This window comes from Pipistrellus kuhlii, unplaced genomic scaffold (assembly GCF_014108245.1).
Source record: "Pipistrellus kuhlii isolate mPipKuh1 unplaced genomic scaffold, mPipKuh1.p scaffold_m20_p_6, whole genome shotgun sequence".
In the NCBI taxonomy this organism is placed as follows: Eukaryota; Metazoa; Chordata; class Mammalia; order Chiroptera; family Vespertilionidae; genus Pipistrellus; species Pipistrellus kuhlii.
The window spans coordinates 76208075-76223566 of NW_023425562.1; positions in this window are offsets into that span (position 1 = coordinate 76208075).

Genomic DNA, 15492 nt, shown 5'->3' on the forward strand with positions numbered 1-15492 from the left:
CTTCCCAGGCGGAGCCTTCCACAGGGAGCATGACTTAAGGGAGTAGAAGTATAACCGGAGGGTTTTTCCCCCTCTCTTTGCCTTTTTTCCAAGTTTTCTAATTGCCTGCCGAAACTTATCGTTTGAAGCTACACCTCAACACTAAAGCTGGGAAGACAGTGTTGGTGAAGAAGCAGGAGGCACACAGACATCGAGTTAATTTCCTTCCTGATGAAGGAATTTTTGCAAAAAGCAAAGACCATGGATGCAACACTTGGGCGTGTATACAACCAAATACCTTAGTGCAGAATCAAACACCCCCACTTAACCCTCAGGTCTGGGAGTCATAACTATTGGGAACAGACTCAAATGTGAAAATGCAAACAGAGTTCCTTGAAACACCAAAAAATTCCCCAAAGCTTCTAAGACAGGCTCTGGTCTGTCCACCCACACGTATCCACGAGAGAAAGAGCCCATGGAGATGGGTATTGGCAAAGAAACTTAGTGCTGACCTTTTTAATTCTCAAGGCACTATAACTGCTGACAAAGACGGGTGGCATTAAACATCACCAAGAGCCATATTGATTAAAGATCGAACGTCTGACCTATCTCTGTTTATCAGGTTCCAGCTGGCTGGCAGGGTAGCCCTGTCCATCAAGACAGCTCTGCTTAACTTAGAGAGGTGCTGTTTTAGGTACTGTTTGTCCCAGGCTTCAATGATAACGCCTACAATGCATGTCTACATAGGTCATGGTCTTCTTGACGGTAAAGTTGAGCCTGTAGACCATATCATGATGCTGTGTCTATTCGCGAGTCCCAGCTGGTATAATAGGATTCACAAATCCCAAGATCAAATTGTCCTTGAAGCAACCTGCTCAGGCACACAGATATCCAACCCCAGGTTCCTGCTCCTCATTCAGTGCTCCCATCACCTGGTGGCTCCCTCCATGCTCACTGGTGCTCAGCATCCTGTTTGGTTCAAGCAAGACCACAGTAACTAACTGCCAACAGAGACCTGAGCAATGGCTGGCCTCAGTATGAGATGAAGAATGAAAGGCAGCCTGGGCTCACCGTTCCAATTCACAGGACAGGAAGACATTATCTGTAGCCATCCTTGCTTCAGCAATAGCTGTTTCTGTGAAACGGTAGAGTCAAGTCATAGCAAAAATAGGACCCTCTCTCCCGCTGTGGGCACACCCACGGCACCTGTGCTTTGAGTCCTCCCGCTCGGTCGCTGGCCCTCTGGGAGGCAGGAAGTGACCTTTTGTTCTTTCAAAGTTAAAGTTTGAGAAATGTGATCACCTGGCTCTCATTCACTCAACACCAGCCCTCAACGCCAGCTTTCATTGTGGGCTGACTTCCTCAGCGGTATCTGGCATCTGGGAGGGATGTCTTGTGAGCCTAAAGAAAATGCTCTCTGGGTCTTTATTTTTAATTTAAAAAAATATATATTTTAATTGATTTCAGAGAGGAAGGAAGAGGGAGAGAGAGAAACATCCATGATGAGAGAGAATCATGGTGGACTGGCTAGCTCCTGCAAGTACCCCATTCCCATTCCATTGGGAATCGAGCCCACAACCCTGGGCATGTTCTCTTGACCGGAATCGAACCTGGGACCTTTCAGTTCGCAGGCTGACACTCTATCCATTGAGCCAAAGTGGCTCGGGCTCTCTGTGTCTTTAAAGAGCTGTGTGTCTCCCCTAAATGGCAAAGTCATACATGCTCGCTGCACACGATTCCAGAACATACACATGTATAAACAGGAAGGAAGTCAGCCAGAGATGACCAATAGGTCTCGCTCCCGCTTTTGGTCAACGTGTGTGCCTGTTACATCTGCAGGGTTAAAGTGTGGTTCTAGGCCAGGCCTTCTCAGCCTTTTCTGGGCCCTGGACCCCTTTGAAATGCTGATGACATCCAGGGGCCCTGCTCAGAGTTGTTTTCAAATGCACAAATGTAAGCACACAGGAAGTCAATGAGATTGAAATACAATGATCAAAATTCTTTAACAATTTTGTGACATAGTAGCACATGTGCTTCTTTGTGAATTACTTTAACGACACCATCTCCTGATGGGTCTAAGGACTCCTTAACTTCAAAGTAGTGACGGGCGGAAGTGAAGGCTCACCATGGTAATGGGAAATATCTCCTCGTGGTGATAGTCATTGGTTTGCTGTGGTTTGTTGCTTACATTTGTAATTGAAGGAATGCAAAATTTTAGTTAGCAGGCAGTGAAAATAAAGCTTTTTCCCCCCATCCAGGTTCACCATAAAATCTACCCACAAGGTGAGAACTGCTCTAGCCGGGACTCCCTGCATGTGCACCCAGCTTTGCCATTTCCAAGCTGTGTGGCCACGAGCAAGTTACTCACCTTCTCTGGGCTTTCTTCCCTACTGCAAGTGGACACAGAAATAGCATCTGTCTCTTAGGCTTATTGTGCAGATGGAGATGCCCAAGAAGAGTGTGATCTAAGGACAAAAGGCTCAGAAAACTGAATGTTTCTTTAATTCATTTGGTCGCCAAAGCTCACCTGATAGGAACTCATGTGGTGCCAAAACTTGACCTCGGTTGACACAAGACTCTCTGTGTGAATGTTTATGCTTCCTTGCTACAGAAATATCAATGTGTGTGGTGACCGGGTGCTGTTCCGGACCCTGACAGATATATGGCTTATGCATGCAATTCCTTTTCTCCATCGAAAGAGCTAGAATCCCGGCCCCTGCCTGCCACCGCTGGGCCTGTACCTCCCATGCTCGAAATGCCTCCTTTCGTCTTTATCTGCACTTCAAACTCATTATCTCATTTTATGCTCATCAGTCAGGTAGGGGAGGCACGATCATCTCCATTTAGTTAATGGGGAAACCGAGGCATGGGTTCCCAGGTTGTTAGGCAGCTTGCCCAGACTCCCAAATGCATTGGACTAGAACTTTAGCGTACAGACAGACCCAGTACTATTAGGCCTGCCGACACCAGAGGCTCCCTAGGAATTAGTGACAATACAGGGGTATTGTCGACTCTTTTTAAAAATCAGGATGCTGCCCTAGCAGGGTTGGCTCAGCGGATAGATAGAATGTCTGCCTGTGGACCAAAGGGCCCCGGGTTCGGTTCTGGTCAAGGACAGGTACCTTAGTTGCTGACTGACTCCTCTCTGGTTCTGGCCCTAGCCTTGGTCAGGGCTCGCACAGGAGGCAACCAACTGATGTGTTTCTCTCACATTGATATTTTTTTCGGCCTTCCCTTCTCTCTTCCACTCTCTCTCTCTTAAAAAAAAAATCATCATCAATGGAAAAATACCCTCGGATAAGGATAAAAAAGTAAAAATAAAATAAAAATCAGTGAAGCACAGTAGGCTCCAATCCTTCTCAGGGTCTTGTTAAAGATGAGCAGCCAAATAGGGATCAAAGCCAGTGCTGACTGGGCAGCTACTGGGGGCCAGGTGTGAGCTCATTTAGCCAGGCCGCTGGTTCTATTTTTGTGTCCATTTTACACAGGAAGAAACTGAGACCCAGAGCGCTTAAGTGGCGGCACCAGGCCACACAGCCCGTGGGCGGCAGGGCCAGGATTTCAACCTGGCGCTGTCCAGTGAGCCAGAACCCTCGCCTACTAGTTCTTTCCTCCACTTTCCCTCCCTATGAAGGTTTTGTTCTCTTTTGCAAAACCCCATCTCATTCTATGAACCTTCTTAAAGGCTTTGACCTAAAAGAAGAAAGCAGCAGTCATTCCAATGGGTGCTGATCCTCAGATATTATACAATCAGTTATGAGCAAAGAATTATGTTCAAAGGTTTTAGCGTGCCATTATGCAAAAGAGAGTGAGAGATAAAACACACACACACACACACACACACACACACACACACACACACAAATGTTATGCGTTTCTTTTTTTTTTTTTTTTAAAGGTAATCTTTTTTTTTTTTTTTTTTTTTTTTTTTTTTTTTTTTTACAGAGAGGAAGAGGGCGAGGGGACCAGGACTGTGGGGACCAGCATCTCCCTGGGGAGTAGCTCCTGTCTGCGGAGGACCACTGCCGGGCTCGCCACTTGGTGTGTTAGTTGCCTCTCAGAATGGATTTATAACAAAAACAAAACAAAACCCCAAACAACTGAGTTTTAGAAGTTTCTGGACCTTGCTAACAAAACAGAGAAAGAGCTGAGATTTGTAGCCTACAGCTTCCCCGTAAATGTGGGAAACTATCCCAATCCTTTAGGCCAGTGGTCGGCAAACTGCGGCTCTCGATCCACATGAGGCACTTTGGCCCCTTGAGTGTTCTAACGCCACTTCTTCAAAATAGACTCACCCAGGCCGAAAACTGACTTCTGCGCATGGCCACAAAGTTTCAATCGCACTGTCCGTGCATGCCCGCAAGTGGTATTTTATGGAAGAGCCACACTCATGGGCCCAAAGAGCTGCATTTGCTGACCACTGCTCGAGAGGGTTAATGTTAAAACACAGCAGAGAAATCTGCGTTCATTTAAAGACGTCGATGGTCTACCAACAAGTCTCATTTATGGCTTACGACAGAGATAGGATGAAGCAATTTGGGCATAACTACCTAACATGGCTGAGTTTGAAACTAGCGGTTTAATTAAAATAGGATTTGAACCAGTGACTAAGAAGTACTAATAAGTCTGAAAATGATGAATATCAATAAAAATATGTAAAATGTGAATTTTTGGAATAAAAACCTATGAAACCTAGGGACTGCATTTTTAATGCTTTTCAGAGTCAAATACCAAGGATAAATAAGTGATAGAGAAACCAAGAAAAAGCTCTTGTATGTATACAATACTAAAAACGGATCACACATTGATAAGAGTTAGGCAATTATGTCTAATTTACACAAATAACACCATCGCAGAGGAAGAGAGTCCACATTTCCTATCGGCCACCCAGGCTGTTGTATTTTGAGATTCGGGCTCACCTGTGTCGCTCCCCATTCATCTATGCCTGTTAGGCCTCCTTCATGTGTGAGAAATCCAGGACATTTTACAAACAAGTCTTTCGGGGGGTGAGTCTGCTTCACAGACCTTTCCTTCCCTGACCAAATGCTACTTTCCCAACGTGTCTTTTTGCATTTTGCTGTTCACCATAAAGTTATCATCTTTAATGAAAAAATGCCTGCTGAGGCGGCTGCGGGCCATTTGGTCCCCTCCCAACAGGGGAGGAGAAGAATAACACTGAGTCAGGCCGAAGGTTTTTATTATCACGTCGTAAATGAGCAGTGGCATCTGTCAATACAAAGGGACTCAGAGGAAGCTGTGGTGGGGGAGGCTGGCGAGTGACAAAATGGATTTTTATTAACCTCCTGGTCCTGCGTCTCTTTTCCCATTTTATTTTGCCTCATTCACTTGGCAGCATAATAATGCTATAAAAACACCCAAACAGGAAGCTGATAACCCTTAGGAACCTCCCGTTCCCGAAAAGCAGTAAGAGCTGGAGCCCCAGACCATCCTGACAACCGTCAGCACTTGTCTCCACCCCGTGCACTCCCCCAGCGGGCTGCGGGTCCTCCCCAGGCGACACCTCTCTCTTACTGTTCGCCTGCGTGTTAACTCTCACCAAGTTTTCATATTTGGGCCATAAACGTCTTTCACGGCACTGGTAAAATGGCCCAGGTGTTTATGAGCTGCAAGAAATGTTTATGCCAAATGCATAAAAGCAGAGATGGGGGCGTTGGCAGTTCCCCTGCGCGGAGGGGGGGAGGGGGGCAGGGGAGCCAGGGGTCTGGGGAGGTTGGGCTGGAAGTTGTTAAGGGAGAGGCCTCGTAAAAGCCTTTAGTCGACGCTAACAGCCGAGCAGGTGTGCGCACAGCACTCTGCCGCCCGCCGGGGCGCCTGGAGGATGAGCAGAGGGTCCTGGTGGCTCCGAGAGGAAGCAGCTCCCGCATGTGCACGGACCCGGCTCAGGCAACACCACGGCTCCGGCTCAGAAACTCCAACCGTTTGGGCACAACACGTTTTCCAAAGAGTGTTAGAGCCTGGGCTTCCGTGGAAAGTCATCAGTTACGATCTAGGCGTCTTACGGAGAGACGTCCCTGATTTTCTTACCATAAGGCAGGTTTTAAAATCATATGCCGCTTAGAAGACCCTTTGTGAGTGTGGCTGATGTTTTTTAAAAAAACCAGCATATACACCGTGAAAATCACCTAGGGAAATAGCCCACACATCACTCCGGGTTTGAATATGCTGCCATTTCTGGACGGATGGTGTTTATTAAAAACGGCATTTGTGATCCAAGTAAATAAAATAAAGTGTCACAGAGCTACACCTAAAACATACTGAAGCCCCAGCTGCTGTGGCTCAGTTGGTTGGGCACCACCCCGTGCACTGAAAGGTTGCTGGTTTGATTCCTGGTCAGGGCACATGCCCAGGGTTGCATGCTCAATCCTCAGTGGGGGCGTGCAGAGGCATCAATCGATGTTTCACTCTCACACTGATCGTTCTGTCTCTCCCTCTCCCTTCTTCTCTAAAAACTATATTTTAAACGTTTGCATGTAAAACCTGGTGAATTCTTAGAAAGCTCTGGAGTTTTCTTTTACTATCAGTTTCCTGGTTTTGATAATGTTCAGTGGTTATGTGGGATGTCACCACTGGGGGAAGCCTGGGGTGGCTACATTTCTCTACTTTTTTTTTTTTTTTTTTTTTTTTTAAATACCTCTTGTGATCTAGAATAACTAAAGAAAAATAGTTTTGAAAGGGCATCTATTGCCCAGCCGACATGGCTCAGTGATTGAGCATAGACTCATGAACCGGGAGGTCACAGTTCCATTCCTGGTCAGAGCAGATGTCTGGGTTGTGGGCTCCATCCCCAGTGTGGAACTGCAGAAGACAGCTAATCAATGATTCTCTCTCATCATTTATGTTTCTCTCCCTCTCTCCCTCCCCCTTCCTCTCTCTGAAATAAATTAAAACAAATTAAAAATAATCTATATATATAAAAGCCTAAGCTACCATTTGACCAGTAACTATAATGTGCACTGACCACCAGGGGGCAGATGCTCAATGCACAAGCATGGAAACATGGAACAAGCTGATGAGTCTCAGAGGAAAGGAGAGAGGGGGAAGGGGGGAAGATATTAACCAAAGATCTTATATGCATACTAGAGGCCCGGTGCACAGATCCGTGTACCAGTGGGGTCCCTTGGCCTGGCCTGTGGGAACCGGGCTGAAACTGGCAGTCTGACATCCCCCGGGGATTGCAAGAGGGATCCCCACCAGTGCACAAATCCATGCACCAAGCTTCTAGTAAAAAATAAAAGAGCATCTATTAGTATGAAAATCTCAAAAAAGATAAGCAACGTCATTATTGGTAAAATATAGACTCCATGACATACTGTTGGAAGTTAACGCTGCAGATGGCAGAGCAGAGTAGGTATCTAGCAAACTGGCCCACATGTGCTCAGGGAAATGTGTGCCCACATGCTACAAGTGATTACCATTAGATGGAAGCTTGGCATTTGGGAGGTACTTTTGCATAGGCACTTTTTAAAAATATTGTGCTACACATCACTTTTTCTTTCTTTATTTAAAATATATTTTATTGACTTTTTACAAAGAGGAAGAGAGAGGGATAGAGAGTTAGAAACATTGATGAGAGAATCATTGAATAGCTGCCTCTTGCACACCCCCTACAGGGGATGTGCCTACAACCAAGGTACATGCCCTTGACCAGAATCGAACCTGGGACCTTTCAGTCCGCAGGCCGATGCTCTATCCACTGAGCCAAACTGGTTTCAGCTATACATCACTTTTTAAGCAATGTTTGTCATTTGTTTCATTGTACTTTTCTGAGGTTTATTCCCCCAAAACTTATAGATACACAAACATACATATAGGTGTGCATACATATTTAATTTTTGCCCTAGGCAAGTTCTTCACTTCTGCTTACTCTTTTGGGTAAGTCCTCATGAGCCTTTTCCTCTGTGACCGTGGAAATAAAGACTTTCCTCATCATTTGGAACTGGCTGTAAGCCCTGTGGTGGGAAGGTTGGCCTGATATGCCACATCTAACCTCTAAGGCGAAGGGAATGAAAATATGCTGTGGACCTACTATGTGCAGACACTTTTATCCTTTATCTTATTTATTCCTCAAAACAACCCAATTAGCAGGTGGGAAAACTGAGGCACTGAGAGGTCCTGGAGTTTCCACAGCTGGAAAGGCGGGGAGCTGGACAAACCCAAAGAGTATAGTTTCAGCATCTGGCTCTCAACCACTGCCTTATACCGCTCCAGGATGGAAACTTCAAACGTCCTCATCATCATCGTTAAAATAACTTACAAGCCCTAGCCAGTTTGGCTCAATGGATAGAGCGTTGGCCTGCGGACTCAAGGGCCCCAGGTTCGATTCTGGTCAAAGGCACATGCGTGGGTTGCAGGCTCGGTCCAACATGCAGGAGGCAGCCAATCAATGGTTCCCTCTGATCATTGATGTTTCTATCTCTCTCTTCCTCTCCTCTCCTTTCTGAAATCAATAAAAATCTATTTTTAAAAAGACTCACAAGTAACAGACTTCTATCAATAATAACGGGCTCAGCGTCACACATGGAGAAGGCACTGAACAGCTTAGCGCCCTCGGGCCAGAAGTACACTGGGATCGGGATTTTCTGCAAGAAAAGCAGCCCGATTGATCTGGAGGACGCCTGTGCCCTGCGGTGAGCTGTGCGCCTGCGGGCAGGGAGCATCCTGTGCAAGGTGGACCGGAAGCTGCCGGTCCAGCGCTAGAAACAGCTGCGGGCAGGACAGGTGGGCAGGAGCCGAATCTCACCGCATCGCTTGGAAGACAAGGCCAGCCGAGTGCGGAAGTGCTAAAGAAATCACCGGGATCTCGGTCAGCTGCCCCTTGTCCCAAAGATATCCCCACCCTACCCTCGGAGCTGTGAGTGTCCCCCTCAACCGGCAAAAGAGACTGTGCAGACGTGCGTGACGGTCAGATGACCAAAGATTAGTCTGGTTATCCCGTGGACCCGGTATCATCACAAAGTTCCTTATTAGAGGGAGGCAGCAGGTCCAAGGAGGAGGCAGAAGATGTAACAACCAAAGCAAGACGTTGGGTGATGTGAGGAAGCTTCTAGAAGCTAAGGGATGTCAGCGCCCTGCGGAAGCGAGAAAAGGAAAAGGTGGTTTTGCTGGAGACTCCAGAAGGAACCAGTCCTGTCAACACCTGGACTTCAGTCCGATTTCTGCTCTCCAGGCAGAAGGAGAATAAACTAGTGTTTCTGTGATAACCTGTCATAGTAGCTACAGGGACTACAGATGAACTGGGAAGAAAAGAAAAGGGAGACCTCAATAAATAGTACTACTGGTTTTAAACTGAGCCCTCTATAATATTTTTGAGGAAGGGAAAAAATGATTATTTTTAAAAATTGATTTTGGGAGAAAAAGAGGAAGAGAGAGAGAGAGAGAGAGAGAGAGAGAGAGAGAGAGAGAGAGAGAGAGAGAGAGAGAGAACATTGATTTGTTGTTCCACTTATTTATGCAATCATTGGTTATTTTTGTATGTGCCCTGCCTGGAGATTGAACCCACAACCTTGGCGTATCCGGACAACACTCTGACTAATTGAGCTACCAGGCGAGGGCCAGAATTCTTTGTCAGTTAATTTTTGTGGCCCTATTGAATTTCTTTAAATGTATCTCCTTTCTTTGACTGGGCTGCATGGAATGTCTGGCTTTATTTGGATCATAATTGTTAATTAATTATGAGAGCTGCATCCACTAAGAGCTGAATCCTAAGAGCTGAATCCACTTCAGAGAATGGAAAACTAGGGGGCAGGCAGATTCATGTCTTTGTAAAGACCAAGAGCCTAAAGCTGTGTTCATATCAAGGAAATTTCACCCGCTCTGTTACGTTAATGAAAACAGAGGCTGATTTCTAAAGTCTGTAAAATGTGCAAGGTGAAAACTCAGAAAGGTAGGACAGGGCAAAAGTGAAAGATAGGGGGAAGGAATTCTTTCTTTTCTTTTACAAGATAAATAGTATAGACTCTTGCAGACAGATTTTAAAATACAGGAAAACAAACAAAAAATAAGGAAAGAAAGAAATCCACTTGTGAGAAATCTTCACTCCAACAACAGGTTAACTGCTGTTGTTATCCATGACAACGGTGTCTTTTCTATGCCTAAATATAGATCTGTATTTTCACCAAAAAGAAAGTGGTCATTCTGCACTAACCATTTTGTGCATGAAATCGTCACGGACATCTTTCAATGTCAATAAATAAATGTCCTGGCCTGGCGGGGTAGCTCAGTTGGTTAGTGTAGTGGATTCGCCAAGGTTTTAGGTTTGACCTCTGGTCAGGAGAAGCAACCAATGATACATAAATAAGTGGACCAAGAAATTGATGCCCCTTCCTCTGTGTGTGTGTGTCTCCAAGTCAATTAAATAATTCCTTAAAAGTGTTTCCCAAGGTGGTTTCCGAAGGGCACCCCGGGGTTAGAGGGAGTTAGGAAATGTGGCTGCGGACTGATGTGACAGACACAGGCTCTCAGCTCCAGGAGGATCTTACATGGAACCCCCCTCTTTGTGTTTATTGAGAAGGGAACACAGCCTACAATTAACCACGTTAACGTGAACAATTCAGTGGTATTTAGTGCATTGACCGTGCTGCACAACACCATGTTCATTCCTTCAAAATGAATGCCTTGTACTCACGAAGCGGCTGGACCTTCCTTATCCGGAGAGCCTGAGCTCCTGGCTCTTCTGCATGTTTGTTGAGTGACTAGACACAGATATGGTTTAAGACTAAGAACAACTCCTTGGACTTCGACCCGCTGGGCTACAAGAACACAAAAGCCCAGGATATGAATCCACACCTGATGATAACCCGAGAGAGTCACTCTCAAGCCGAGAGAAGAAAGCATCTGCTGAGATTTGCTTTGCCGCCCCCACAGCGCCACAGGACAGTATTTATGGAAATGACTTAAGCCCGGGAAGAGGTGATTTCCCCCAAAGCATCTGGGCAGATTAGAAACCTTTGCAAGAGGACTGTCTTTCATCCCACAAACTGGTCATCCTCAGCTCCTACCGACCAACAAATGGTTATCTTGTATCTTCCTAACACACACACACACACACACACACACACACACACACACAGGAACCTTTGGGAACAAACAAAACACAATGGTACCCCTCTGCCCTGGTGGGGGTGGGCAAAGCCCTCCTCTCGAGCAGGAAGCCAGGAGATTAAATTCCTCAGTCCACACTTCACAACCAGTGGTGTCAAATCCAACATTTGCATTTCAGGCCAAGAGCTAGAAAAAGTACAGCCAGAAAGAGTTAAAAGTAGTTCCTCTGAGGCCTGGGCCCGGTATGGGGGGAAGGGTTGGGGGGGAGGGGGGTAGGCCTGAGCCCAGGGGGGTGGGGTGGGGGAGGCGGGGAGGCCTGGGCAGTCTTGCTTTTCACGATTAGCCCTTCCCAGTTAATTAATTTTTAACCACCAAGCAAAGAATTCTTTCATTTGAATTTTTTTTTTTTTTTTTTTTTTTTTTTAAGGAAGAGGAGCTTTTGAAGGATAACAATGAGAATAAATCATCAGGCCTGAAAGGCCATGTGGACTATGTGATGGGCCCAGTTGTGCTCCAGAGGGAGGACTCCCTGCCTGAGGTCTCCCCTGAATGACTCCCAGGAGACGGGGTGGCCTGGTGTCTTCCAGGGAACAGCATGGCCGGAGCGGGCAGCCAGGAGGACTTCCGTTGCACCCCTTTTATGCTTTTCAAGTGTGACAGCGGCGTCTCTGTTACCTGTTTAAAACATGCATGTTCTGGGGAGGAGAAGAGGCCATAATGCATGAATTTTCATTTACTTGTGGTGATTCATTTGCTCCTGGTTAGAAATGTATGGAAATGGGTAAGAGTTGCTGCCATGAACTGTTCGAAGCAAATGTGGCCAAATGTCAAACTTCAGTAAGTCTAGGGGAAGCTCACGGATGCAATTAAAAGTTTTCCAAAACAAAAAACATGGAGGGAAATGTTACCAAGTTAAAATAAAAGGATGAGGCCTTATGAAATCCCCACAATCTAGAGACATCCTGAGACAATGAAGTCAGAATCTCTGGGTGGGACTCAGCCAGTGGCATTTTTAAAAATTCCTCAGCCGAAACCAGGACTCTATGAGACTGTGCGACGGCCATTTCAGCTTTAACTTTTTATAGTCTTACAGTTATTTTCTGTTTCTGCAAAATAGCTCTAAGACACTTGGAGTGATTTCTAACCTTAAAAAAAAAAATCATTTTTAAAGTATTAAGAAAAAAGTAGGGAAGTATAGAGAACCTTTTTTCTGCCAAGAACCATTTGGAGATTTATAACACCATTCGCAGGCCATAGAAGTTATCAATCTAAAAATTAGCCTGCTCTATTTGGTCAAACATTTAATTAACACCCCTCATGCCTGGCAGGGCCGGACCAAACGATTTCTTCGGCCTCACACAGCCCGTGGGCCGGACCGTCCCCACTCATGCTTTAAGGAAACACATGCTTTTTCTCTGAGGAGCCACATGCTGCTAAAGAGGATTTGGGTTGCACGATACTGATGGGACCCTGTGTTTGTAGACTTTGACTTGACCTACTGCGTTTAATAAAGTTCTCTTCTCACACTGGTCCACCCTCAGCGACTTCAGAGAGAGAGAGAAAGAGAGAGAGAGAGAGAGAGAGAGAGAGAGAGAGAGAGAGAGAGAGAGAGAGAGAGAGAGAGAGAGAGGGAGAAGATGAAGTTCTAGATTTTTCAGTATCTTGGGGAAGCTGGAATGTACGCAGTGTGGCTGGGTTAGCTGCAAACAGCAGAAAACCCAGCTCAGCAGGGTTTGAACAATAAGGTCATTGATTAACCGTCTATCAAAGAGGTTGGTATTAGGATGTCTCCGAGGGTGGCTATTTAGTTAGTTAATGTGGAAGCTGTTTTTTGTTTTTTTCTCTCTCCCCCCCCCCCCCCTTTCTTCTTTCCACTCTGATTCTCAGCTTTCTCCTCAGGCTGCCTCCCACCCCAGCCCAACATGGCTGCAGAGGGTCAGGAGGCGGGGAGAGGGTGATACTCAGAGGCAGCAGAACGTCCCTGCCTTGTGCCTCTCCAGGGGTGAGGAAAACCTTCCCTGAGTCCCCTCAGCAGACTCCCCATATCTCCTCGGTCAGAGTCGCCAATGACTTGGCAAGAGAAACGAGGCTCCCACCCACAAAAATGCTGTGTGCGTACACACACACACACACACACACACACACACACACACATCTAAAATGAATATAAAAGACGGTCTATTCCAGTGTGGTTTGGTTTTGTAAGTAGCCATTGTTTTCCCTTAGCAATTTTAAATTGTTAATTTATATAATAATCTTAAAAACTCTGTATAATAAGTTCCTAAGACCATTTGGGAATTTAGTAAGCCATCAAGATCGCCTTTCTAATCTGTAGGCATTAAGTGAATTATACTATAAGTGGTAATGGGATAATGTGGTGGCTTTCTAGAAAAAAATATGAAATTGGAGCTGAACTTCCAATTATACCCCAGAATAAATAAAAAATAAATCAGAAATTCAAATGTAAAAAAATCAAAATTGTAAAAGCACTGGAAGAAATTTAGAGAATCTATAATAATAAAATAATAAAAGCGAAATTAGACCGATGTGACCTTCCAGACCAAACCCGGGTCCCGGATGCGGGAGGGAGGCCGGGGCTGGCAGCTGGGGAAGGAAGGCCTGCTACTGCACGGATTGCTTGCATCGGGCCTTTATTATTATAATAATCTAGTAGGGCCAGTCCTTTTCACTAAAACAATAATTCAGAAACTCTAAAAATATACACTAGGCAAAAACTACCACAAGCAAAGTAAAAGACAAGAATGGGGGGGGGGGTACAAATTTCCCTAATATATAAAGAGTCCCCACAAATCGTTAAGAAATAGGCCAAGAGTCCTGCAGAAAAACTGGCAAAGAATATATAGATGAGAGGTCACAGAAAAGGAAATACCAATGGCTTTTAAACACAAGAGAAGTATTAACCTTTGCTGTAACGAGAGACATGCAAAATAAACTATACTAACATACTGGGTTTTTTTAATGTTCTTTTACCCATTAGATGACAGATGAGCGGAGAGGCTGATAAAATGCTGCATGAGCAGGATTGCAGGGACACAACCATTGTCATACCCGTCAACTTTACAAACACGTATGGCGTTTGAACCAGGAACTGTATTCCTAGGAATTTAATATACAGGCACACTTATGCCTATGTAAATAAATGTCTAATCCCTTTGTGAAAAGTGTTCATGAGCATTATTTGTAATAGCAAAGTTTGGGAACAACCTAAGTGCCCATCAATAGGGGACTGGTTAAACACATTTTGGTTTTTTGTACAAGATGGTTTCTTTTTAAATAGGAATATAAAACCTAAATATAAGACCACAACTTTTGTTGCCTCGTTCTTTTTGATATAAAGATTGGTAAAGCCAAATACTGTATACTTGGGCCTATGAACAAATGGTGCTCTTGTATTAGTAAAGCTTCTTATTTATTATTTATTTATTTATTTATTTATGCTCACCTGAGGATGGATGGATGAATATATATATATAAATATATATATAAATTTTTATTGATTTCAGAGAGGAAAGGAGAAGAAGAGAGAGAATCTTTGCTTGGCTGCCTCTTGCCCACCTCCTACTGGGGATCGAACTCACAACCTACGCATGTGCCCTTGATTGGAATTGAACCTGGGACCCTCCAGTCCACAGGGCAATGCTCTGTCCACTGAGCCAAACCAGCTAGGGCCAGGGATATTTTTTCACTGATTTTCAGAGAGAGTGGAAGGGAAGGCTGGAGGGGAGAAGGAGAGACGGCGGGGGGTGGGAGAGGAGAGAGAAAGAGAGAGAGAGGGAGAGAGAGAGAGAGAGCAAGAGAGAGGGAAAGAAACATCAAGGTGAGACACATCACTTGGTTATCTCCCAAATGCAGCTTGAATGGGGCCAGGGATTGAATTTGCAACCCAAGTACGTGTCCTTGACTGGGAATTGAATCCTAAACCCTTTGGTGCTCAGGCCAATGCTCTAACCACTGAGCACACCAGCCAGGGCTTAGTGGAACTTCTTATTGGGTTTTTCCAGCTTAAATCCACATGGGCTTTTATTTTGTTGGGAATGGTCTATGCTGAAGGGACAGCACGAACAGCTACCATTTCAACAAAGTCAACTCTTTGTACACTCTTTCCCATTTTCTCCTCCTATGACCTGAGGAACACAGCCAGACCTAGCACAGTGGTGGTGCAAAGCCAGCGCCGAGGGAGAAGGGCCACTCGGCAGGCTTGCTCACTCGCACAGGCTCTGTCTTTGCAAAGATGTGATATTAAATTCCATGTGTGCCTGTCAAATATTTACATCCAGCCATGGACACAAAATAATCTTTTTTTCTCCCCTCTCTCTATCCCCCTCCCCCACCCAACACTGTATTAAGAAAGCAATTGACTTGCCGAAGCCAGTTTGGCTCAATGGATCGAGCGTTGGCTTGGGGACTGAAGGGACCCGGGTTTGATTCCGG